Here is a 26,076-nt window from a genome sequence, read left to right on the forward strand (position 1 = left end):
CAAATATTGAAATCCTGTGACTGTCTTCTCCATTTGTAGTAAATGATTTCTCCTTGACATACTGGTTAGCAGTGATAGCCAGTTCAAAATATTTAGAAACATCAAGTTGGAGATTAGTTTAGAAATAAAGTTACCAAATAAAGTTTGAGAATGTAAATTGTCCCCAGTCCTTATGGCCTGAGGTGTAACATTATGCAAATTAGTTTGTTACTCCATGCTTTTTTGTTTAGTGATTTGTAAAAGGAAGTATACTTATTGTTGGACACCTAACAGAGGCCTAAACCTTAATAGAATGTGACACCAATGTGATAAATAGAAGCCACATCTAACAAATAGTGAAAACCTGCTTTCCTAATTTTTTTCCCTGAGGAAAACCAAAATTTTAGCTATATGAGAATTAAAACAAATGTATGTTTTTAACTTTTTAAGATAAATCTTCAGTAGCACTCAGAACATCCAACTGCTGATTCTAATATGATTCCTGAAAAAGATTATCTTATATATGAATGTTAGATGTATATTTTTTATTTCTGGTACTAATTACAGAAATTCCTGCCATAATATGTGTATAACTTAGAAGATAATGAAAATGTCCTTAAACATATTTAATGCAGTTATCTACACCTCTTGCTGGTATTTTCTTTATTCTTTCCTATATTTGCCACATACAATATTGAAACTGTCAGTGTGAATATTAGATCAAGTTTACTTGTAGATAACAATGAAGATTTCCTCCTATCAAAGCCTTAGGATAATCTGACCATGTTCAGTGTTTTTTGCGAAATAGCAAAAGACTTTCAAATAAGAAATTTAGGGCATTGGCAAAAGAAGAAAATAATTGATCCTTACACGTATGTATTTAAAAGGAGAGCATGTGAACCAATTGAACAATAGATTTGGAAACACTTTGCAACAACAAAAGGAAAAAACTTATTGAGATGAATGCTTATTCAGCAAAATCATATAATGTTTATAGAATTGTTCATCTCTTATCAATCTTAAATTCCTTAAGTTAATTTCATAGCAGTTTGAAGTGACTTAATAAAGGATGGCTTTTTTCCGTCTGATAATATTGAAGTCACCTGTTACTCATGTTTAGCAAAATATTGTGATTGGTAAATGGATACAGACATGATTTAGTCTATATTCAAGATGTCATATATAATATTTATTTGCCACTTAAAAATGAGTTTTGTTCTGAGAATAAAGACAATTTCAGGGGCAATTTGAAATCATTGCAGCATCTTGAGAAGCCTACTCTGAATTAAGTTACTTCCTTATTTCAGTTAAAAACTGTGACTCATGGTGTCAACCTCAAGCCTTTCCCCCCTTCCCCCCATTTAATTAACAGTTTTTTGTTTAATATTTGAGAGTTCCAAAGACTATCCTGTGTGGAGTTATTTTTGGAGGTGGCTGTTATCATATGGCATTTGGAGTTTTATATCAATGTTTCTATTTATAAAAACGTCATTTTGATGTACATTTTATAGAGCTTTGCTACTGTGACCTGTGTGTTTCTTAGTATGCTGCTGTCTGAAAGCAATCTAATCTGAAAAACGTATATCTAAAATTTGAACTTGTCTGCATATCAAGAAGGTTAATATATATACTGTACTAAAATGACTGCATGCTGAACAGTTGATTTAACTTGTATGAATAATTTCTCTAAGAATGATAAATAACAGCTTAACTGTAGTATGAAAGCATGCAAGTCATAGACAGATTTTGTGGAAGCAGTGAGTTAGGGTGAATAAACCAGCTTGTGAAGATTACTTTTGCTACCGTTACAAAGGTTACCTCTATCTCCTAGCTTGTACAACTTAACAAGGTTATCAGACTGCAAAGAGCCTTCTTGGGGATGGAATACAGGATACTGAGATTTAGAACATTTAAACTATGCTATGGATATAGAATAAACAAAATGGTCTAATTGGGAAAATGTTTTGTTGTAAATGCATTAAACATACCATACCCAAACATAGGTATTTTAAAGTGGATTTTAAAATGTCCTATTTTTTATTTTTGAAAATATAAATATTGTGAACCTTTCATTTTGATGGATAGTATATACAGTTTAATAGCATTTCAAATCATTTAATTTAAGGCTTGGATTCTATAATTTGTCAATGGATTCAATATGAGAATCTCATATTTTCTATTCTCAAATATAAAGGGGTATGTAATTAGCTTAGATCATTGTGAAGTGAGTGATTGATATTGGCAAACACTACTGGTATTGATACTCAATATTGATAATCAATCTGGGCAATTGAGTGTGTCAGGGGTTTTTTAAGTTGAAAAATAGCTTAGCAGACTTACCAGCCATGATTGATCAATCTTGATAAGCATGTGTCAAAGTTAATTGATTCAATGGAAATGTGTCATTTCCTCTACAGGGAATTTGTTAATAAATAAAATTATTCTTTGAAAGATGCTCTGAGAGAGAAAATGTTAAGTGTTAAGAAGCAATTCAGGTTCTTTTAAGAGTTTTCTACCTGCTTTTTTGAACAAATTTCATTGTTTATTAACATGCTACTTTTTAATCATTCCCTTTTACCTTGAAATGTCAAAGATAACTCTGTCAAAACTTAATGAAGAAATCATCATTAAATTTTGACTTGGAGTGAGGAAAAGGGAAAAGTTAAATTTTGAAACAGACTTATGAGACTAATATTAAAAATAAATATAAATCTTCAGGTTCTGGTGAATATTATAATGGTTTTTAACTCCAGTCAATTTGGACTTAGAAAACATATTTCTTTTTTGCAAGTACATTATTTTATTCATTATTATTTTTATGTCACTTATCTCCTCTGTAAAATGACTCTTCAATGTCCAAAGGATGTGCAAATTTAGTCCTAATAAACTGTTTACTTCTTATTTTAAATTTGCTTTTTAGACTGCCCAAGGATCCATATGGCTCTCTACTCTCAACTACTTTCCCAGAATAGAGTATTCAAAATATTAGTAAAGATGCAAAAATTTTGGCAAAAGACTTAACATTTCAAATTCAATAGTACAGGTAGTCCTTGACTTCATTTAGTTCATTTAGTGACCATTCAAAGTTACAATGGCACTGGAAAAAGTGACTTATGCCCATTTTCCACACTTACAACTGTTGCAGCATCCTTATTGTCACGTGATCAAAATTCAAATGCTTGGCAACTGACTCATACTTATGACGTTGCATTGTCCTGGGGTCATGTAATCACCTTCTGACAAGTACAGTCAATGGGGAAGCCAGATTCACTTAACAACCATGTTACTATCTTAACAACTGCATGATTCACTTAACAACTGTGGCAAGAAAGGTCTTAAAATGGGGCAAAACTCAGCTAACAAATATCTTACTTAGCAATAGATATGTTGGGCTCAACTGTGGTCATAAGTTGAGGACTACCTTATTTACAGCATTTAAAAAAGCTATATAGAATGAAAGGATTGTTTTATGTACAACCTTTACTTGAATATTCTTTCTATATATTCTTGAGTGCAGAAAATGTACCAATGGCATAGAGTGGTACATTATGGATGCTAAAATAAGTTAAAACACAATGCCTTTGAGGGCAATCTGATAATTGTCACATTTATCCCTTTATTAAGCAGACCAAATCTATGAGATAGTGCTTTTGTTTCAAAAAATACACATAAAATATCTTTGTTTTCAAATTGGCAAACTTTCAGTGAAGAAAGTATTAATTATATTTTAAGCTATCCAATAACAAAAGCTATTTTATCTTTTTTTTGTAAAGGAAATGGGCCAATTTTGTAAAGGTTTTCTCGACCAGATTTTTGCAAGGATGTTTTCTATGTTATTAAAGTATGTGAAGCTGTACATATTTATTACAAATATGAGTCTGCTTTAGTTAGGACTCTATGAGAGATGAATGAAAATACAGTGTATATAACATATATCAATCTTACATAACCATAAATCAATCAAATTTTAAAGTTACAATAGGTAGCATCGTATATATCCAAGATACCAACTTCTTCCCTGAAAACCTCCTTGATTGAATATCCAAATTTTCAATAGTTTTCTAAATGCAGGATGTTGTTCTTATTTAAAAGGGTAAGTAGTTTCACAGAAGAGATGTTGGCAGAGAATGTTTACTTTTGACTGCTCTTGATATGATGGTTTGACCCTGGATTAATGGGAGCCATTACAGGATGACCCTGGATTAATGACAGTCATTACATTTCTTTTGGTATCCCACAGATAAATGTAATTTGAATGAGCTTCCATATAATTAAGACTATTAGCCTCCAGTTGAAAAAAATCTAGTGGCATGTCACATTATCTATGAAGATCCCTAGATTATAAACCACTCTTCAGTGGGGATATACTACCCCAGTGATGGCGAACCTTTTAGAGACCTAGTGCCCAAAAACTGCCGCCCTGCCTGTCCGCGGGGCTGCCCACCGCCTCCACGGCCTGCCACAGATCACCCAGGTGGCCCAGCAGCGCCATGGCAGCCACACCCTCCACCCACACCCTGCAGCATCAACTTGCGCGCAGTGGGTGCGAGGGTGAAGTCTTGTCCCCGCTGCTCGGCTGCCATGTTCTTGGCTGCACTGCTCCACACGGGCTGTGCTCGGGGTCGACTCTCCTCCAGGGGGGCTGCTGGTGAGGGGGGGCTGTGGGGGGAGGCGGGGCTGGGGTGACATGCGTGCCCACAGAGAGGGCTCTGAGTGCCGCCTCTGGCACGCGTACCATAGGTTCGCCACCACTTTGCTACCCTATCCAAGGCAAAATACACTATCCACAGAAACTGATGGCTTGAAGACTTATAGCAGCATGGTCTTGGTAGAATTGAAATGGAAATAGTTCTTCCCCATCTAGGTCTGTACAGTATTCAAGCAACATGACAGAACCTCAGTGGACTCACTTGACCAGCTTGGGGTTGAAAGTGTACTGATGATACCAAACAGGCATTATTCTTAACTCGGCAATAAAGAAGATTCAAAAAGATGGATTAGATCTAACTTTGGTTTGGGGGGGGGCTGGGCTACAAGCATTCTACTCACTTCTCCCTTCATACTACCCTCATGCTTTTTCCTTATAGAGGTAGTCCTCAAATTACAACAGTTCATTTAGTGACCAATTGAAATTACAATGGCACTGAAAAAAGTTTTTCACACGACTGTTGCCATGTCCTCATGGTCATGTGATCAAAATTCAGAAGCTTGGCAACTGATTCATATTTATGACTATTGTAGTATTTTGGGGTGATCACCTTTTGCAACTTTCTGACAAGCAAAGTCAATGGGGAAGCCAGATTCACTTTAACAACCAGGTTACTAACTTAACAACTGCAGAATGGCAAGTGTGGCAAGAAAGGTTGCAAAATGGGGCAAACAAATACCCCTTAACAAATGTTTCACTTAACAATAGACGTTTTGGGCTCAACTGTGATCGTAAGTCAAGGGCTACCTGTACATTTTTGTCCCACTTACACAATGAAATAGTTTTCTGTTTAAGCATCCCATCTCTTCTTTCATGTGTACACATCCACATTCACATTTATAAACAGACTCCCAAATACAATATTCTTTAAAACAATTTATGTTCAAATTGATATTATAAAGGCAGCTTTGGCTTTGGCAAAGCAGTATGTGGTTATAAAGAAAGATAGATAGAAAGGCACATGCTGTTCTGCCTTCTGACAGTCATGATAATTCTTGGAACTGCAGGAGTGGGTTGCACTGTCTTCCATTCTCAGAAACTGCTCCTTTGTCATGCTAAATCCACCTGAAGTAAAGCCAAAATCATTCATGATTTGCTCAAGAATTGGCCAGTCTAGGTGGAAGACTTATTTGGCTTTCCCTTGGCTGTACTTTTTAGGTCCTTTCCCTTTTTTAGATGTAATGAAACTGGTTTCTTTGTTTTCTCTATTCAATTAGCTATGCCTGCAAATCTGTTCCCAGTGGATTTATGAGAGTACATGATAGGATAGTCCAATGAGCCTTTTGTTTATGTATAAATATAGAGTTTTTAAAATTATTATTTGAAAGCTACTTAGTCTTATCGTTAAAGGAATTCTTATTTAAGAATGTATATCCTACTACCAGGATATGACCTACATCAGCGCTTCATCCTAAATCAGGTTTGGTGATTCTACTCGGAAGCCTTACCATAGAATATAATAGCCATATTATAGACAACTGCAAAATGCAAGAGAATTTCCCAAAGAAGTCATCAACTCTCTAAAATCATTGCACATGCTTTCTTTCTTGGAGGCATATTCTGTCTGCTCAAGTACCAGATAGAGTTTTAAAGGGATGTTTAACAGGTTTTGTTGGGTTATAAGATCTGAGAGATGTTTGGAATTACACTGAAATCCTGCACCTACATATACATGTAACAAGAAGAAAGTTTGCTGTAGCTTATTTTCCACTAAATGTAAAGAAGATCATAGCCTTACTGCATTGTTCCTTGTTTTCTAGCTAAAGAAATTGTTCAAATTGCTCAGATTTGTCACAATTATGCACCTGCAGTGAATAAAGTTCAAGATATTTACTCATTTGGTCAAAGAATTAACTGTTAAAACATAACTTATTAATTCACTGTTTAATTTGCTATTGTTGTAGCTTCGATTAAAAAATAACATTGGATGTTCTTGCTTGACAGTAAGATCTTTTTGCTAAAGGTAACATACAAACTGAAGATGGGTATACAGTTAAAAAAACTAATCTGAACTCATTCTAAAAGTAATCTCTTCATCTAACCAGTATTCAAATGGGATAGCTACCATTATTTATTTTACTTTTTAAATTTATATGCCACCCATCTCCCTAATAAGGCCACTCTGGGTGGCTTACAGATCATAAAAAGATAACTATAAAAGCAATTAAAATATTAAAACTATGCAAATTAAAAATTTAAAGCTGTGCAAAAAAAAACAGAACCAAGAGACGGGTGGCACAGTGACGAGGTCTTCCTACCTGTCAACCATTTCCAGTGATAAGCGCTTCCCTCAGAGACCCAAGCCAACCAGCAAAACCAAGTTCTGGTTGGAAGGCCAAAAGTGTGGGACCAGTTCTCAGCTCTGGTGATAGAGTGTTCTAATCCACAGAATCAGGGCCACAGCAGAAAAGTCTCTTCTCCTACTAACTAGAATTCCTTAGCAAATGGGGTCTGTAGCAGGCACAAGTGGGTGGGCTAGTCCCATTGGGATGAGATAGCTCCTCAGATACCCTGGACCCATGGCATAGGGCTTTATAAGAACCAACACCTGAAGGCAAACTGATAAGCAATGCAGCTTGCACAACAGTGGTGTTATATGTTTCACCCAGGTCCTCCAGAATTGTGCAAGTAGTACATTCTGCAGCATTATAGCTTCCAAATACTCTTCAAGGGCAGCCCCACGTACAGTGTATTATAGATATCCAACTGAGAGATGACTATGGCAAGAGTGTAGACCTCACAGCTCATATAAGGGCACAACTGAAGGATAACACAAAATTATGCAAAGGCTTTCCTATCCATGACTGATACCTGCTCTTTGAAAAGGAGTTGCAAGTCCAAGAGAATACCCAGTTTGCACACTGGGATTGTCTAGGATTGTGCAACCTGTCCAGCACTAAAGATGCTAAACCAGAGCTTTTCAATCAGTGGTATGGGTACCACCTGTGGTACATTGGCACTTGGCAGGTGGTACAGGACCATGCTAGAAAAATGGTAGTGGGGGAGGGGAATGAGCTGAACTGGTGGCAGCACCGCACAAGCCTGAGCGAGAGATGGCTGGAGCTGCAGAGCTGCCAGGGCTCAGTGGAAGCACCAGGATCTGCGCCAGGCTCCATCTGGAGCTTGGTACTGATCCTGGCGCTTCTGAGGCCAGAAGAAGCACCAATCAGCTGGAATGTTGCAGCATCTCCAGGGGCTTGTGAATTACATTCAGATGCTTGGCAACTGATCCATATTTATGATGGTCACAGTGTCCCAGGGTCATGTTAAGTGACCAAAACCTGCTGCAGCCACCCAGCAGAGGAGGGGGAGATAAAAACCAAACACCCCCCACCCCACCCCTTCTGCCGATCCTCAACAGAAATGCTCACAACAATGAAAACCTCGGACAGGAGGAAGAGCGCCACCAGGTGGGCAGGCAGGTATCTTGCTCGGCTGTGGCTTGGGGGCCACTTTTTCAGTGCCATTGTAACTTCGAACAGTCACTAAGCGAACTGTTGTAAGTCGAGGACTACCTGTACTTCATCACTTTTCCTCCCTTTTTTTTTGGGTCATCAAGTTTTTGACACCTTGCTAGGTGACTGGTGGTACTTGGATGTTGCCATATCCTAAAAGTGTTACAATGGGTGAAAGGTTGAAAAGCCCTGTGCTAAACAATTGAGGTTCCTTGCACACATAGCGATTCCATCTTACCAGGGGTCAGCTGAAGCCTGTTGTCCCCATCTAGCCTGCAGGCATTGAGAAAGGGTAGCCCCAACATCACTTGGAGATAGAGATGTAAACCTGTGTTCATCAGCATATTGATGATTCTCAATATTGTTATTGCTGTTAGATCCACAAGACGTAATTGCATCCCTCCCCAAATGGTATTGAGAAACCACTGATACAAAAATAATACATGTCAGCCATCTCCAGTAGCCACAATTAATCTTATTCTCTGAGTTTTCAATTGAGTTTTTAGCGTCTCTCAGATTGATGGGCACAATTATATTTTGTGATAAAAAATAAGTTTGGCAAACAAGTACTTTCATTTTTTCTAAACTTTCCATATTGTCTCTAAATATTTTGAGATGTGGAGAAAAATCACTTCCTTTATCCACAGTCTGCATGTGATGTGTCTTTATATCATATTTCCAATGTCAGGTTGAGTTCTTTTTTTGTTAAAGTACAAAGTCCCATAAATGTCCCTGTAGAAATCCAGCCTTAATGTTATTCAGCACCTTTTCTAGAAGCATAATGTAGTTTGTGGTTGTGCTATGCCTTTGGCAGTTTTATTTTTTTTATTGCTTCTCTAATGATTCCTAGCATGGGATTTACTTTGTTCATAGCAGTTGCACAGTGGGTTACATTGTCAAGCTGTGAATACATGCACAACCTGGAGAGTATCCCAGTGGCTGATGGAGTCAATTTTCTTTCATCGAGTTTCTCTTTTCATAGCAGTCACATACTGGGACCATGTTCCATTTAACTATATATTCCGATCCAGAGATCCCGTTTTGTTAGCCATTGCTCACTCATTCATGTAAACTTTTTACAAGTATGCACATCATTTTACATCTCGAACTAACTGAATTTGCCATTTTAATGTCCTCATTTCAGAGAGATTCTTTCGGAGGTCTTTAATATCCATTTCTTTAAATGGGATATTGAGTCAACAAAACAATCTGGTATTATTGGCAAAAACTTAGCCACTCATGATTTATTATAAACAGGCTAAGAGTAAGCAGTGTTAAAATGAAGTCCACCCGCCTCTCCCCAGAAAATGATGCATGAATTTACTCTATATACTGTAACTTTGCCAAAGTTGCAATTTATTCTTATTGTCTGATAGAAGGCTATCGATCGTCTTCAATTTGATATATAAATTTGATCTCTATTAATAAAGTGAATTAAGGTGATTCATTTTTATATTTTAAATCAATATGTATAATCAGTAGAAATCCACCTGATTTAATAATTTCCTTTGACATTCTGGTTCAGTTAAAAGATTTGATCAAATCTGTGCTCTATGCTAGTGCAAATTCTAATTACTATTGCTGTAATTTTGGATAATTTATCCTCGTTGCAAATTAGTGGAAAAATGCGGGGGGGGGGGGATAACATAATTACAGCCCCTGAACGGAATAAAGAAAAAAGCACTGGAGTTTATGATATAAGTGTCGTCTTTTAGTTTAAGATTACTAACAATCCTCTGAAGAAAGAAAGCAAATCATTGGTCATATTTACTGTATGAAGTTTCTGGTCATGTTATTATAACTAATAACAATGCTTAAGTGAGCTTAAAATTAATTATTTAAGCAATGGTTCACTTCTAGCCACGTGTAATTATGCATGACAGTTTGCACCAAGATAGAAGCACAGCATTTGTTTATTATTGCATGATGCAGTAGTAATCTTATGTGCAAGAAAAAGCAGGCTTTGAAAGTTGGGCTTCTTTGCCTACAGTTTGCCTTGTAAAAAATCCTTTACTTTAAAGCAAGGTTGGCCAAACTCTTCAGCTCATTGACCCCTTCATGAAGTTGCATATTGCTCATTAAACCCCAAATATTAAATGAAAATACTTTAATAAATTTAACTTTAAGTAATGGTACTTGAATAATAATAATCACAACAACCTTTTGGATAGTCCTTGGGGTCAATACTAATCACTTTGGAAAACCCTTAAAGTAATAGTTGCAGAAAAACAAAGAGACAAAACACAAAGGTAAGTTTCATAAATGCAAATACATACAAAAGCTGCACTTAAAAAGTATTTAAAATGAAAAAAGTGCAACATGAGAAAGAAAAGCATAATATCATTATAGCAAATAGAAATTACAATTCTACATATACTTATTCAACATAAATAATATTCAAGTACATAAAGAACAATAATTGCATGGATGTGAATTGAAAAATGCATGTCGAGCAGGCAGTATTTTCCTATGAGTACGGATCTGATTTACTTCTAATGTTTCAGATCCTGGAAATAATTGAATATACAGGATATCTATTTCTGGATATGGCTATATGTATGTAATTGGACTGGAACATTGTTGGAATGTTTGCTATATTGGATTCCTACTATGAAAGAGTAGTATAGATTACTATCACAAAATTACCAATCAGTATATTAGGATTAGTCAAGCATACTCTCCTGAATTGACACAGTTTAGGTTTCTAGTTTGGTTTAATAAACTTATTAATTAAAAACAATTGAGATTTCTGCAGGTGTTCTAGTATTTCAGTATGGTTCTCTTTCCTTTCCCTAAAAATGTTATAAAAGACTGATACATAATGTTGAATGTGATCCAAAACTCAGATGCTTTGATTTGTCTACAGAGCTTTTAAGCTCCTAATACTAAATAGTATTAGCTCCTAAAATAAATAGTATATTTATTTTAGCTTCTGTTGTTGTTGTTTTTAAATAACACCTACTCATCTTTTACAGTGGTAAAGCTTGTGTAATAGATGACAATTATTGGGCTACAGTATATTTGCTTGGTCAGTAATTTTCTTCAGAGGAAACTGTGGAAAATAGATAATTTTACATTGTCACATACTTCTCAAAATCTTAGAATGGCAACCAAAATTACTATAGTATTTGAAGAGCTTAAGATTGATAAATGCTTAATATTCTTATGCAAATAATATTTGCTAAATTGTCCAGTAATTTTTATTTTGGAATACAATATTCATTTAACTATCATTTAAAATTAAAAATAGTCTATCAGATTTTCAAATGCATATGTTATGGGGAGTTATTCAGTCTTATGGCTTTATTCTACAATAAAAAGAGAAAATGATAAAGTCCACAAAAAATATTAAAATCCTTATCTCTTGCGAATGACTTGTTAAAATTTTGACCTAATTCTGAGGAAGTATAGAATGACCTACTTTTTTTCTCTCTTTAAGTCTCAGTTATGTACATGTCTGGTATATTTAGCTTGATTTTTTGGGTTATAGAAAACAAACAGTAGCAATTTAAATGTTCTGAAATTAATTACCTATAGAATATATCTATATAACTTAGGTTAATAGAAAATGTTAGGGTGTTACTGCATGACCGGTTCAGCTAAACCACCAACTTAATAAATTCTGCTGTTTAATTTTGCTATTTATATGTAATGGTTTAGAATCCATATTTGTAAATTGAAGCAGTTACTTTAAATATTATAGTAAAATTATCCTATGCGCTTTCTGTCCATTTCTTTTAGTTTTACTCCTCGAGAACTGTGAAAATGCCCATATTACCTCTATGATAAATATAGTTCTAATGATAAAAATGATTCAAATCCCATAATGTCACTTGTAATCTTTGAAGTTCTGTAATTTTGTTAAATCAGAAGAAATGATCTTTCACTTAGAATGAATTATATATTTTGATTAAGTTAAAGTGGAATAGCTCCCCTTCATGGATTACTGCCTTGTCGTGGCGAAGGGGCTTGCGTAATTCAATGAAGCTATGAGCTATGCCGTGCAGGGCCACCCAAGACGGAAAGGTCATTAATTGTATCGTGTTCATGACTGAGAGTTTTATAAATTTATTTTTCATAGAGAATGTCCAGAAAGGAGATAGACAAGTGAGCTTACCTTATGTGACTAGAAATGTGCAGTCTGAATTGTGGTTTGCAGTCTGTCTCAGTCATTTCAGCATTTGGAACAAATAGGCATCTTTTCTTTTTGTATGTCTTTTTAAATGTCTACCATATGGAGGATTTAAAACACACATGAAGGATTTCAGAATTGGAAACCATAACATGATTTCCTTGGCCTAGGCCATAGTTCAAAATATGGACCTAACTATTACAGCCTAGAAGTTATAAAATATGGCTAAACCATAGTTAACACAATATCTCAGCACTGTGTAAATTTACCTATTTTTAAAGCTTCAAATATTTCTTAAATAACTATGCAAAACATTTATAACTCGAAACATTTTCAGAAACCGCATAGTGCAAATAATTGCAGTAATATATGTAAATATTAAAACATTGCCACTTGGCCAAACTTCTAAAAACCATAAAATCTATACTGTTTCTGAGGCTAAGATGTGGCAAATTTTAATTAAAATTACATTCAAGTTTAATTATGTATAATCTATCCTTTAATTTAATTTTTAATTTAATTTATTGAATTTGTTATAGTTAACCCCTTTATTAGATTTTAGCCAGTTAACAAAATTCAGAAACAATAAAAATAATGAACATAAACACACATAAACAAGCAACCCAGATCAAAATAACTAAAATAAAAATGTACAACTACAACAGGGCTCCACAAATACATCAGTAAACAAATTAGGTCCAGGGCTGTAAGATAAAGTAAGTTTTTAAGAAACCCCAGGAAATTCAGTGCCACTTGTACCTCTAGGGAACGCCCTTCCAGAGAGGATGGTCCTTCGTCGCACAATCTGTTTAATAGAGAGGAACTACAAAGCACCCACTCTGTGCAAATGTGCCAGTTAGAGAGAGACCATTGGAGATAGGTGGATTCTCAAATAACTAGGCCATATGCTCTATTTAAAGGTGATGACAAACACCTGGAGTTGTACCTAGAGGCCAGCTGACCTCTTGTGCAGCTTGTGTAGCAGTGATGACTCACGGGGCCATTGTTGTTCTTGACCCTGCATTTTATACCAGCTGCAGCTTCTTCTTCCATCACTATCACCCCTTCCCTCAAAAAGGATAACATCATTCCTTGGACCTGTCTCTGGATCACTTCCTGGCTGTCTTAACAACCCAGGAAAGATCAGAAGATAATAGACAGGAGACTCCTGTCCACATTCTTGGGAGTCACAAAATCAAATTCAGTTTAGATAACCTCACAAAAGCTGTCCCAGGCTCCTCATCTGGACCTACCTAGTCAGAATCTAACTTTGAATGAATTGGAGTAGTTACAGAAGGCAAAATGTCAGCCCTCAGTTGTTAGACTACGGTATGTTGTCATATTTATTAAGAGTGTGTAGTGACATTAAACACTATAATTCACTTTATAATGGAGTTTATACACAAGTATTTAAGTCTTAGTACAATATTTGGGAATATATTTTCAGTTACTGTTACAAAAATTTAAATTTGGAACACCTTTTTCACAAACACAACTTTTCCACATATCCTATTCTATATTGGGTAACATAGTTTTAAACACATGACAGGAAAAAATATTCATACAGTAAGCATATGATAAACAGAGATGTGATGCGAATAAAACCAGGGTCTTCTGGATTTCTTTGCCCAGTTCCGTTTTAAAAAGGTTAAAAATTAAAGAATACATTGGATAAAATACATTGCCAGGTTATTATGAAAGGTGAATTATTTTGAGAAAACACATTTTCTTGATTGATCAGAGCTTGTCCCCAGAGACATTATTCACAGCTCTGTATTGCTTCAAATTGGAACTGCTGCACTTTCTGCTTTGCTAGAAGAAAGAAATTGTTAGAGAAAGAACTGGAAAGAAAATAGATTTTGCTGAAAAAGGGCTCCCGTGCTGACCTCTTCTCATGTTGTGCTACTTTTGTCATTTTTCTATAAGAAACTGTAGGGTTTTTCACTGTTGCAGACAAAGAAGAGTTTATATTTGTTGGAATAGACTGATGCCTACATCAGATTTAGAAATAGTTGGCTGATGTCTGTATGTACAACAAGATTAGAAGCTGCAAAGGGGCTGTACATTGTAGTTAGTGGAGAATTGCTGTAGTTTAATCCTGTCCCATGCAAAAAAATAAAACTGAATTAAGTAATAGCATACTCTGTTAGTTCACTAACTGCAAAAAAAGGAGTCCTTTGACGTGTAAATGGATTAAATAATATGACTTTCGGTTGCATTTGAATCTACTCTTTTCTGCCTCAGGCTATAATCTGTTGACAGGGAAAGGAAACCTTATTGAAAAAGGAAATGGAACAACTAGTCGTAGTAGGGAAAATAGAAGGGCACTTAAGCCAGTGTACAAACTGAGATCTAGCATAAGTAATTGTAATAAAGGCACCTTATTCATAAAAGCTTTGCCTGCTTTAAAAACACTGACTGGTATTCGGCCAATAGCCTTCAATGATTAATGTGTGTTACTTGCTATGGAAGAATAACGAGAATAGAATAATGGTCTGGCTAGCAGCATTTTTAACAAACTACTAAAGATTCACCTGTTACCAAGAGAATGAATATACATATACATACAATTTTTATTGAAAGTTCTTACATATATGAAAGTTAAATATAAAGTGCATGAATAAAAGATAAAGAAAAATAGGATAAAAATAAGGTAAAGAAAAAAAGAAAACTAAAGAAAAAAGAATCATAAAAACAAAAAGCAACTTCTAGTCAACAGTCATAATTAAGCTCATTATGCCTTCTCCCTCTTTAATACTACAAAAATTCCTACAATCCCTTTTTAAATCATCAAATCCATAAATCATTACTTCACTTTTTCCCATTTCCAGCAAAAAAAAATCCATAAAAGGTTTTAAGTGTTTTATAAAAGTAGTTGTTTTATCTCTGACCGAAGGTCAGTTTTGCCATTTTTATAATCTTCACAATTCATTCCTCCATTGTGGGAATTTTAGCATTCCTCTATTGCTGTGCATATAATATTACTGCAGTCACCATATATAAAATTTCTTCCATGAGACTTTTCTAATGGGGTATTACTTTGAAAAGTAATCTTGCCTAAAGGAGAACTGCAGCAACTATCCTTGTAATCATAGGCGCATGGACAGCTATCATTATCTGTTTGACCAGTTGTTTGCAATTTTTCAATTAGGATGAATGTAGAAAATTCTTGAGGTACATTTAATGACTTTAATGAAGATTGATACTAAAAGATGGTTTGTGCTGGCAGAAGTAAAAAAAATATTGCTTACTCAGCAAGAAGCTACAGGTACAGCCTGCCTTCATAGGTAGCTGGAGATGAATTAAGTATGTTCATCTCCTCAACATGAAGTTAATGGGTGATATTTGAATTATCTATTCATTTGAAGCATGGTGGTAATTGGTATTTTTTTTAAATTGGTTTTTTAAATTTAAATTGGTTTTTTTATTTTTATCAAATTTATTTTAATAAAATGCTTTTGGAGTAAAAATCTAGATATAGTTTTCTATTTAAGATACATTAATAATTTAATTTATTCAGCATGAAATGGAGCTTAGTTATGTAGCATGAGGCTGTATATTCTGCAATATTTACATTTTTGGTAAACTCATTCAATGAATCCAAGCTTTACAAACTGGGATAACATGCACTGCATTGATGCATTCACACAATTTCACAGTAACCATGAGATAAATCATAAAACAAAGTTCATGAATATTGTTTTGCAAATCTATGTACACTACAAACTGTATGATTGTTTGAAGAAAAATGTATCTGTACCAGGCTGTTTTAATTAAACAAAAGAATTTGAGTAGTTCTCTAATTGAGAAGGGAGTAGTTCTCCAACTGCAGCCGCTCGTGGCAGGAGGCTGCACAGCATATCGCGCTGCTTCCACTCCGCTGGAGTTCTTTTTTTTGTGTGTCTGTGTGAGCAGTTTTAGTCCCAAAACTCGGTTTCCCTGCAGCAGGAGAGAAATGCGCCAGAGCTGGAAAGCAGGTTAGTGAAGAAATGGTTTTGGGAAGAGAGAGGAGCTAGGTGGTGGTGCGCCAAAGTCTACAGCAGTGCCGGGAGGAGAAGTGACAGGAAACAAGGCTGCCATTTCCAGAACAGAGAAGGGAGATGTGGGGCGATGCAGGGCAGCAAGTAAGTGCTTTTCTCTACTCTGCATCACTGTGCAGAGCCGCTTCCCTCCCCATTGTCCGTTTTCTCCAGTGGCAGTGACAACTGGTAGAGGGAGGTGGTAGGGGAGGCTTGTGATGCCCAGTCACGGCGTAAGCCACAGGAGAGTTGGTGGAGAAGGAGGTGGCAGCGAAGCATGAAGAAAGACCCTCCAGCAGAGAACAGTGGCAGCGGAGCCTTCCTCCGTCACTCCCCCCTGGCTCCGAAATGGTGGAGGGGGATTGGGCCTATCCTGCCCATCCTCCATAGCATGGTAGTCTGGCTTGGGAGGGGAGTGAAAGGGAAGGTCGCCAAGCAAGGAATGGCCAGGTTGGGGGGGATGCAGATGCGGGGCATGTGGGGCAGCTCCACCCCATCTCCCACCTGCCTTGCCTCATGGCAGCAACGGTGTGCCATGCGCTCTCCTGCCCCATTGCGGCAGTGAGGTGGGATGGAGTGGGCAGGGTCCTAACTAGGCCTTATTTTCGGGGAGGGCTTATATTAGGTCCACCCCCCAAAATCAGGTTAGGTTGATTAACCTATTAACCTAAAATCAGTTCTGATATCGCTGTTTTACTAACCTGACAGCTTATTATTCTAAATAGGAAACCTTCATTTTCTTTGCAAATAATAATATTAAAGATTCTAACTACTAGCAAGAATGAGTCGTTACATTTAAAGAGCACCTGTCATTTCAGATCCATCATGGCAGTGCCTGTTAGCGGGCCCGCCACATCCCTCACCATATTGTGTCACTGCCGCATCACCAGCTGTCCCATTAAAGTGAATGTGACTGTTGGTGAGTCAACAGCGGGTCAGAGGAGGAGCTGCTGTGGAACAGAGATGACAGTTGCTCTTTAAAAATTATGATTTAAATCGAGTTGATTTAAATCAAGCCTTTTTACTAGTGATTTAAATAATGATTTAAATTGTGATTTAAATTGACTTGATTTAAATCAAATCCACCCTGATTTGAAGTGCTTGGATGAATAGAAGAGTATCTTTTTCTTTTTTTCTTTTTGACAGCTTATAAAATTCAGTTTGCATACAGTCTTGAAGTGTGAAAAATATGCTGCTCTGAAGAATCTTTGGAAAAATTATTTCAGTACAGTTGTTTATTTGAAAAAATACTGATAATCCTTTAGTTCAAGACATTAGGGTTTGTGTTACTCTAATAAATTTGATTTGCAATATATTTAAGTATTGCTTGAACAGCATGTAATGTGTTTACAAATATTGTCTTAAGCTCATTGGCTGCTACTTTAGGCAGCTTTTACAAATTTACAGCTCATAGATCTCTCAGTGATTTATAACCATGTTGTCTGAAAATTGCACTGACCAGTATCATACAATATGAAGAAACTCATACTATCTTCTGAGTTTTGAGGATGATTCATAATTATAAAAATGTAAAGCATTAATGGAATTAAAGTTAAGTCTTGCTGAATTCCCTTGTAATTTTCTTAGAAACTTCAGAGAAGATATTCGCCATAGATTTCTTACGAAATATTTTACAAATTTTGTAATGTTCATAGGGATTTTCTGGTAGTCTTTCATCCAAGTATTAACCAGGTATGACATTCTTAACTATTTTCAGCTCAGAAAGGCTACTGAGATAGTTGCCAGTTAGTTAGATTACAACTATAGTTTTTTCTTTTTTACTTTGCAGTAATAAATCATGTACCTAACCTTATCAGTTTATTTAAAATCAGAAGGCACCAATATGAGGAGTTTACCACACTATTCATATATACACATTATTTATATGTGTGATTCAGCTTCCAGCATTTTTTTGCATCCATTATTATGCTGCATTAATCCATAATTGACTGTTGCTTGTTGTGGTCAACTTTGTAACCTTCCCCTACAACCACCTTCCCACTTTCATATATGTGATGCAGTAATTACAAAGCCCACTCAGTATCACATAGAAGGAGAGATTAAAGTTCTCTAAACTGAATGTTTCCAAGCACACATATACGCTATTTCAAAGGATATGGGGAAAAATAGAAAAATACACTATGTAGTAGCTCAAAAATTGTATTGTCATTCTTATTGCACCTCTCCTGAGACTGGCTGTTACTGAGATAATGCCAACACTAAGGATTTGTCACATTCAGCTAAACAAATCAAAAGACCTAACAGTGATTTTGGAGTCAAGGAACTTATTATAGCAATCAGGCTTAAAATAGTTTATGCATGAAATCTTAGCCAAAAAAGAAAACGAGAGGAAGAGAGCAGGACACAGTTATCCATGCCCACATTTACATTCATGCTGAATTGGATTACTCTCGGCTAGATTGAATGTTTGGGAAATCTACAGATTACTGGACGTTTTCATCTTCTAATTACAGGAAGATAGCATCTTTAGAAATACGAGGGCAATTCGGAAATAAACCTCCATTTGGTTATCAATGACAGACACTTGCAGATACAGAACTTTTATTATACACATTAGAAAAGTACAACATTACATTACTTTTTAACATAATCACCATTTAAACTGAGGCATTTGTCATAACATCTTACAAAGTTTGAAATTCCTTCTGCAAAAAAATCTCCCGCCTGGGAATGAAGCCACACTGTAACAGCATCATGAACCCATTCAGTGTGTTTTGTGCTCCTCAGAAAGGAGTTTTGGTACCCAACAAGCACAGAACTTGCAGTATCCCAAATTTTCTGTCACTACCTTGTACAAAACAGTCTGAGAAGTTTGCGGAAAGTGTAAAGAAAATGCAGATATTGTGAACCGATACACTTCATGCACCTTTTTGTCAATTTCCTGCACGAGTTCATCGCTGACTAGAGATGGCCACTTCTTGCCGCATTGTGCACGTCAGTATGTCCATCTTTAAACATGTGGCACCATTGACCTACTACACCTTCACTCATCATGTTTGGTCCATAAACATTACACAGTTCGTGCTGAATTGCAGCTGCCAAAAGTTTTTTCGCACATAGGAATCGTATTACTGCACGCACTTCACATTTGGTGGGATTTTCTATGGCAGGGTTCATTTTCAATTGATCTAGTGGACAAGTCAACTGCAACACAAACTTCTCCTTCCACTCCTCACTGCCTACTGAACTGCGCATGGCATCATAGGACGAACGTCGCTATCCCCGCCTATTTCCTGCACATGCTCAAATGGAGGTTTATTTCTGAATTGCCCTCTTAGTATTTAGCAATAGCATTTAGGCTTATGTACCGCCCAATAGCACTTTGGAAAATGCAGAAAAAAGAGAAAGGAAATATAGTAAAGAAAAAGAGAAGAAATATATAAAGAAGCCACTTTACACTTTCATACGAAGAAGTATAAACAATTTTTAATTCTCTAAGCGGTTCACAGAGTCAGCATATTGCCCCAACAATCTGGCTCCTCATTTTACTGACCTTGGAAGGATAGAAGACTGAGTCAACCTTGAGTCGGTGAGGATCGTACTTCTGGCAGCGAGCTGAATAGCCTGCAATACTGCATTCTAACTGCTGTTCCACCACGGCCCCTACATGACATCTTGTGACGTTCTGACAAACAAAGTCAATGGAGAAGCCAGATTCATTTAATAGTCATGTTACTAAATTAACAACTTCAGTGATTCATTTAACAACTGTGACAAGAAAGGTAACAAAATGGGGCAAAATTCACTTAAAAACTGTCTTGCTACACAACAGAAATTTTGGGCTCACTGGTTGTAAGTTGAGGATTACCGTATATACTTGAGTATAAGCCGAATTTTTCAGCCCACTTTTTGGGCTGAAAAACTCCACTTCGGCTTATACTCCAGTCAACAACAAAAAAAAAGAACTTCTACCCCCATTTGGAGAGCTGCTGCTTTCATCAAACATGGACGAAGGCAGCAGCTCTCCAAACGGGCTGCGGCGGTTTGGAGAGCTGCGCGCGCAGCTCCGCCGCCACCTCTGCAAGCCTCCGCTAAGAGAATGGGGCGGTGGAAGCTTGCCACCCATTTTCTCGGCGAAGACTTGTTTCGGGGGATCCATCCTCTGTCACCCCCTTCTCTCAGCTGGGCAGCTGAGAGAAAGGGGCGGCAGAAGCTGCATCCCCCGAAAGAAGTCTTCGTCGCTGAGACAATGGGCGCAAGCTTCCCCACCCCACACTTCACGGAGCGCTCCAACGCCTTCTTCTCTCGTCTCACGGAGACTTGTTTCGGGGGATCCAGCCTCTGTCACCCCTTCTCTTAGCTGGGCAGCTGAGAGAAAGGGGCGGCAGAGGCTGGCTCCCCCGAAACAAGTCTTCGTCGCTGAGACAATGGGCGCAAGCTTCCCCACCCCACACTTCACGGAGCGCTCCAACGCCTTCTTCTCTCATCTCACGGAGACTTGTTTCGGGGGATCCAGCCTCTGTCACCCCTTCTCTTAGCTGGGCAGCTGAGAGAAAGGGGTGGCAGAAGCTGCATCCCCCGAAAGAAGTCTTCGTCGCTGAGACAATGGGCACAAGCTTCCCCACCCCACACTTCACGGAGCGCTCCAACGCCTTGTTCTCTCGTCTCACGGAGACTTGTTGCGGAGGATCCAGCCTCTGTCACCCCTTCTCTTAGCTGGGCAGCTGAGAGAAAGGGGCGGCAGAGGCTGGCTCCCCCGAAACAAGTCTTCGTCGCTGAGACAATGGGCGCAAGCTTCCCCACCCCACACTTCACGGAGCGCTCCAACGCCTTCTTCTCTCGTCTCACGGAGACTTGTTTCGGGGGATCCAGCCTCTGTCACCCCTTCTCTTAGCTGGGCAGCTGAGAGAAAGGGGTGGCAGAAGCTGCATCCCCCGAAAGAAGTCTTCGTCGCTGAGACAATGGGCGGCAAGCTTCCCCACCCCACACTTCACGGAGCGCTCCAACGCCTTCTTCTCTCGTCTCACGGAGACTTGTTTCGGAGGATCCAGCCTCTGTCACCCCTTCTCTTAGCTGGGCAGCTGAGAGAAAGGGGTGGCAGAAGCTGCATCCCCCGAAACAAGTCTTCGTCGCTGAGACAATGGGCGCAAGCTTCCCCACCCCACACTTCACGGAGCGCTCCAACGCCTTCTTCTCTCGTCTCACGGAGACTTGTTTCGGGGGATCCAGCCTCTGTCACCCCTTCTCTTAGCTGGGCAGCTGAGAGAAAGGGGTGGCAGAAGCTGCATCCCCCGAAACAAGTCTTCGTCGCTGAGACAATGGGCGCAAGCTTCCCCACCCCACACTTCACGGAGCGCTCCAACGCCTTCTTCTCTCGTCTCACGGAGACTTGTTTCGGGGGATCCAGCCTCTGTCACCCCTTCTCTTAGCTGGGCAGCTGAGAGAAAGGGGTGGCAGAAGCTGCATCCCCCGAAAGAAGTCTTCGTCGCTGAGACAATGGGCGCAAGCTTCCCCACCCCACACTTCACGGAGCGCTCCAACGCCTTCTTCTCTCGTCTCACGGAGACTTGTTTCGGGGGATCCAGCCTCTGTCACCCCTTCTCTTAGCTGGGCAGCTGAGAGAAAGGGGCGACAGAGGCTGGCTCCCCCGAAAGAAGTCTTCGCCGAGAAAATGGGCGCTGAGATTTTCTCGGCGAAGACTCATCTTCTCCCGTTCACCTTCAGCAGCTCCGCCAGGCCCGTCCAGTGCCCTGCTAGGGCAGGGCAGAGCCGGCAGTTAAAAATAGGATGCAGATAAAAGGAAAGGTAAGGAGGGGTTCAGGTTGAGAGGAGAGGCTGCGTAGCCTTAGTGTAACTCCTGTTTGGGCTGACTGGGTTGCCTCCGATGGGCTCTGACAGTGGAACAGAATGGAATAGAAAATATGGAATGGATTGGAACAGAACGTAGAACAGAACAGAACAGAACAGAACAGAACAGAATAGAATAGAATAGAATAGAATAGAATAGAATAGAATAGAATAGAATAGAATAGAATAGAATAGAATAGAATAGAAATATAGAAAGTGAATAGAATAGAATAGAATAGAATAGAATAGAATAGAATAGAATAGAATAGAATAGAATAGAATAGAATAGAATAGAATAGAGAATGGTAATAAGAATAGAATAGAATAGAATAGAATAGAATAGAATAGAATAGAATAGAATAGAATAGAAATATAGAAAGTGAATGGAATAGAATAGAATAGAAATATAGAAAGTGAATAGAATAGAATAGAATAGAATAGAATAGAATAGAATAGAAATATAGAAAGTGAATAGAATAGAATAGAATAGAATAGAATAGAATAGAATAGAATAGAATAGAATAGAATAGAATAGAATAGAAATATAGAAAGTGAATGGAATAGAATAGAATAGAATAGAAATATAGAAAGTGAATAGAATAGAATAGAATAGAATAGAATAGAATAGAATAGAATAGAATAGAATAGAATAGAGAATGGTAATAAGAATAGAATAGAATAGAATAGAAATATAGAAAGTGAATAGAATAGAATAGAATAGAATAGAATAGAATAGAATAGAATAGAATAGAATAGAATAGAGAATGGTAATAAGAATAGAATAGAATAGAATAGAATAGAATAGAATAGAATAGAATAGAATAGAATAGAATAGAATAGAAATATAGAAAGTGAATAGAATAGAATAGAATAGAATAGAAATATAGAAAGTGAATGGAATAGAATAGAATAGAATAGAATAGAATAGAATAGAATAGAATAGAATAGAATAGAATAGAGCTGGAAGGGACCTTGGAGGTCTTCTAGTCCAGCCCCTTGCTCAAGCAGGAGGACCTATACCAGTGGTGGTGAACCTATGGCACGCCTGCCAGAGGTGGCACTCAGAGCCCTCTCTGTTGGCACGTGCGCCACCACCGCTGCCAGCAGCAGGTCCTTGTTGGTTGGTGGACTGGAAGAAAAGGGAGGGGGAAGCATTTTACATGCGTGCATGCGCGCACGGGGCCACGAGCAGGCACATGCTGCAAAGGGGGCGGGGCTAGTGCCTGCGTGATACTCACTAGCCCAGCCCCGTTCTCACGTGATGCGGTGCCTTGTATCTGCACCCTGCGGCACGGCGGTTGGCGTTTTTGTGCCTTGCGGTACGGTGGCCCATTTTTTGCTCCCCCTTTTTTTTCGTGCCAGAGGCGGCACTCAGAGGCGCCTCCCTGTCCCCTCCCCCGAGGGCACCAGAATGCCGATGCTGCCTTGGCACTTTGTGATAAACAAGTGGGTTTTGGCTTGCGGTTTGGGCACTCGGTCTCTAAAAGTTTCGCCACCACTGACCGATACCATCTCAGACAGGTGAATGTCCAGTCTCTTCTTAAAAACCTCCAGTGATGGAGCACTCTTGATTTCTGGTGGCAAGCTGTTCCACTGGGCAGCTGAGAGAAAGGGGCGGCAGAAGCTGCATCCCCTGAAAGAAGTCTTCGCCGAGAAAATGGGCGCTGAGACGCCTCATTCTGTCGCTCAGCGGAGACTTCTTTCGCGAGATCCAGCCTCTGCCGTGCTGCACCGAGAGAACAGCAAGCCACCCCATTCTCTCGGCGGAGCACTCCACCGCCCCATTCTCTCGGCGGCTTGCCACCCCGTTCTCTCATCTCAGCAGAGACGTCTTTCGGGGGATCCAGCCTCCAGCTGCTGCATTTCCCAGCCTCGGCTTATACTCGAGTCAATAACTTTTTCCAGTTTTTGGGGGTAAAATTGGGGGTCTCGGCTTATACTCGAGTCGGCTTATACTCAAGTATATACGGTACTTGTAAATTGGCTTTTATTTGGAACAGCTGAAGCATAGTATAGATGATAAGCACAATAAGAGAGTCTTTGATGATAGCTCATAGAGACTATAACAAAATTAATTCCCAAATCATAAATATTTATAAATGTATATTCTGTAGTTGTAGTTACACCTATGGTAGGAGGAAAGCCATGTTAGTCTATGACAGGGGTAGGCAAACTTGGCTCTTTTATGACTTATGGACTTCAACTCCCAGAATTCCTGAGCCAGCATAGCTCAGCTTGGAAAACTCTCCCTTTACCCTTAGCATGGCTGGCTCAGGAATTCTGGGAGTTGAAGTCCACGAGTCATAAAAGAGCCAAGGTTGCCTACCCCTGGTCTATGACATCAATTTCAGTTATTATCAAAAGACTTACGGGTAGTCCATTTGTTCAGTGATCAGTTAAAATTGTAGCAGCACTGAAAAAGTGTCTTTACAGTTTTTTCTCACATATACAACCATTGCAGCATCTCTGTGATTATGCGATCACCATTTGTGACCTTCCCATCTGCTTCTGACAAGCAAGATCAGTTGGGAAGCTGGCAGGGAAAGTCGCAAATTATGATCATGTGATGTCTTGTTTAATGACTATGTCATTAAATTCATGTGCACTTTGTGATGCCTCATTTAATGACCTACACTGCTTAACAGTGAATTTTCCAGTCCCAATTGTGTTTGTAAATCAAGGAGTACTAGTATTGTTTATTTGTTGAGAAGTACTAGTATTGTTTATTTGTTGCATATACTTGCTACTCATTCACATTGGAATTTTCTGTTTTATTGTTTTGAATGAGAACAGGGCTATTGTGAAAAACTTCATTGCCTCTTTCTATCTCATTTTGCTTTTGAAAAGTTCTTTTTTCTTTTGTCATTGCAATCTGTTTTCAGTTTCCAGTCTTTCTTTGCAGCAGAATTATTGGGACATATTGAATGAATAGGGAACTATTTTATAAACGTGTTCATCTTTAGCATGCCAGAAGATCCTTTGCATCTTAATTTAAATGCATCTAACGCATTTTAATACATTTAAAATGTATTAGATTCTAGGTATTTAGTGCTTAATTCCCAAAGTTAAAGTTAGAAGCATTGAAATAATGTTGTTGCTATGGCATCCAAATAAAGCAAAATAGCTTTTTCCATTAGGAGAGACAAGCTACTTAAGATTGTTTCAGCTTTCTCTATTTGATTGAAAGAACAAATATAACATGTTCAGATAATATAGTAATTGTAAAGCCACTGGCAAGTGGATGACTTAAAGCTATGCCATGCAAACAAAGGAACTTCTCTGCATGTTGCTCGTGGCTATTTCATCTGAATGCCTTCCACAATCCTGCTGAGAATATAGCCATATTAAATCTTTTATACACATCATAATCTCCACACTTATTTTTCATTCCTTGGTGTTGAAAGTTGCATCCAAACAGATTTATACATTGTGGTTTATTTTCATTTGCCATCTATCTCTATTTGCTTAAGGAGTAGGTATACTAAATAAACTGCTGCTACTTTGGTGTATGAGATTGTTGCTCAAATTGTTTATAGACTAATACAGTCAGTTTGTTCTAAGGCAGGGCTTTTCAACCGGTAGTACGCGTACCACTGGTGATATGCGAGCACCTGGCTGGTGGTACGCGGTGTCGCCTTCCTCCCCCCACCTTCCCCCCTCCACCTCCCCTCCGCTCCTTCCCAGCATTTGCTGCCGGAAAACAAGCTGCTTGGTGGTGGACTGCAACTGCAGGAACCCTACTGAGGGCGTGCGAACAGCACAGGGGCAGAGTGAGGCCCCGCCCTCCCCAGGGACTCATTGTATAGCAACCTGATTGAGCTCTTCTCGTGCGGGATCCGAGTCACCCTTCCCCCCCCTTCTTACTTCACAAGTAAGCATGAGCCTGATGGGGACAAAGCCATCCATTCCCTTGGCAGGTAGGTGTTTGAGACCGCTCGCGTCGCGGCCCTGAGTGCCAACCGCACAACTGCTTCC

At 38.5% G+C, this 26,076-nt stretch overlaps 1 protein-coding gene across 5 annotated transcripts in view; it reads left to right on the top strand.

Annotated features, from left to right (window-relative positions):
* ATRNL1 (attractin like 1) overlaps positions 1–26,076 on the top strand; it is a 563,323-nt gene that overhangs the window by 2,155 nt on the left and 535,092 nt on the right. The window lies entirely within an intron of this gene.

The sequence above is a fragment of the Vipera berus genome (genome assembly GCF_964194415.1).
Source record: "Vipera berus genome assembly, chromosome: 5".
Taxonomy (NCBI): Eukaryota; Metazoa; Chordata; class Lepidosauria; order Squamata; family Viperidae; genus Vipera; species Vipera berus.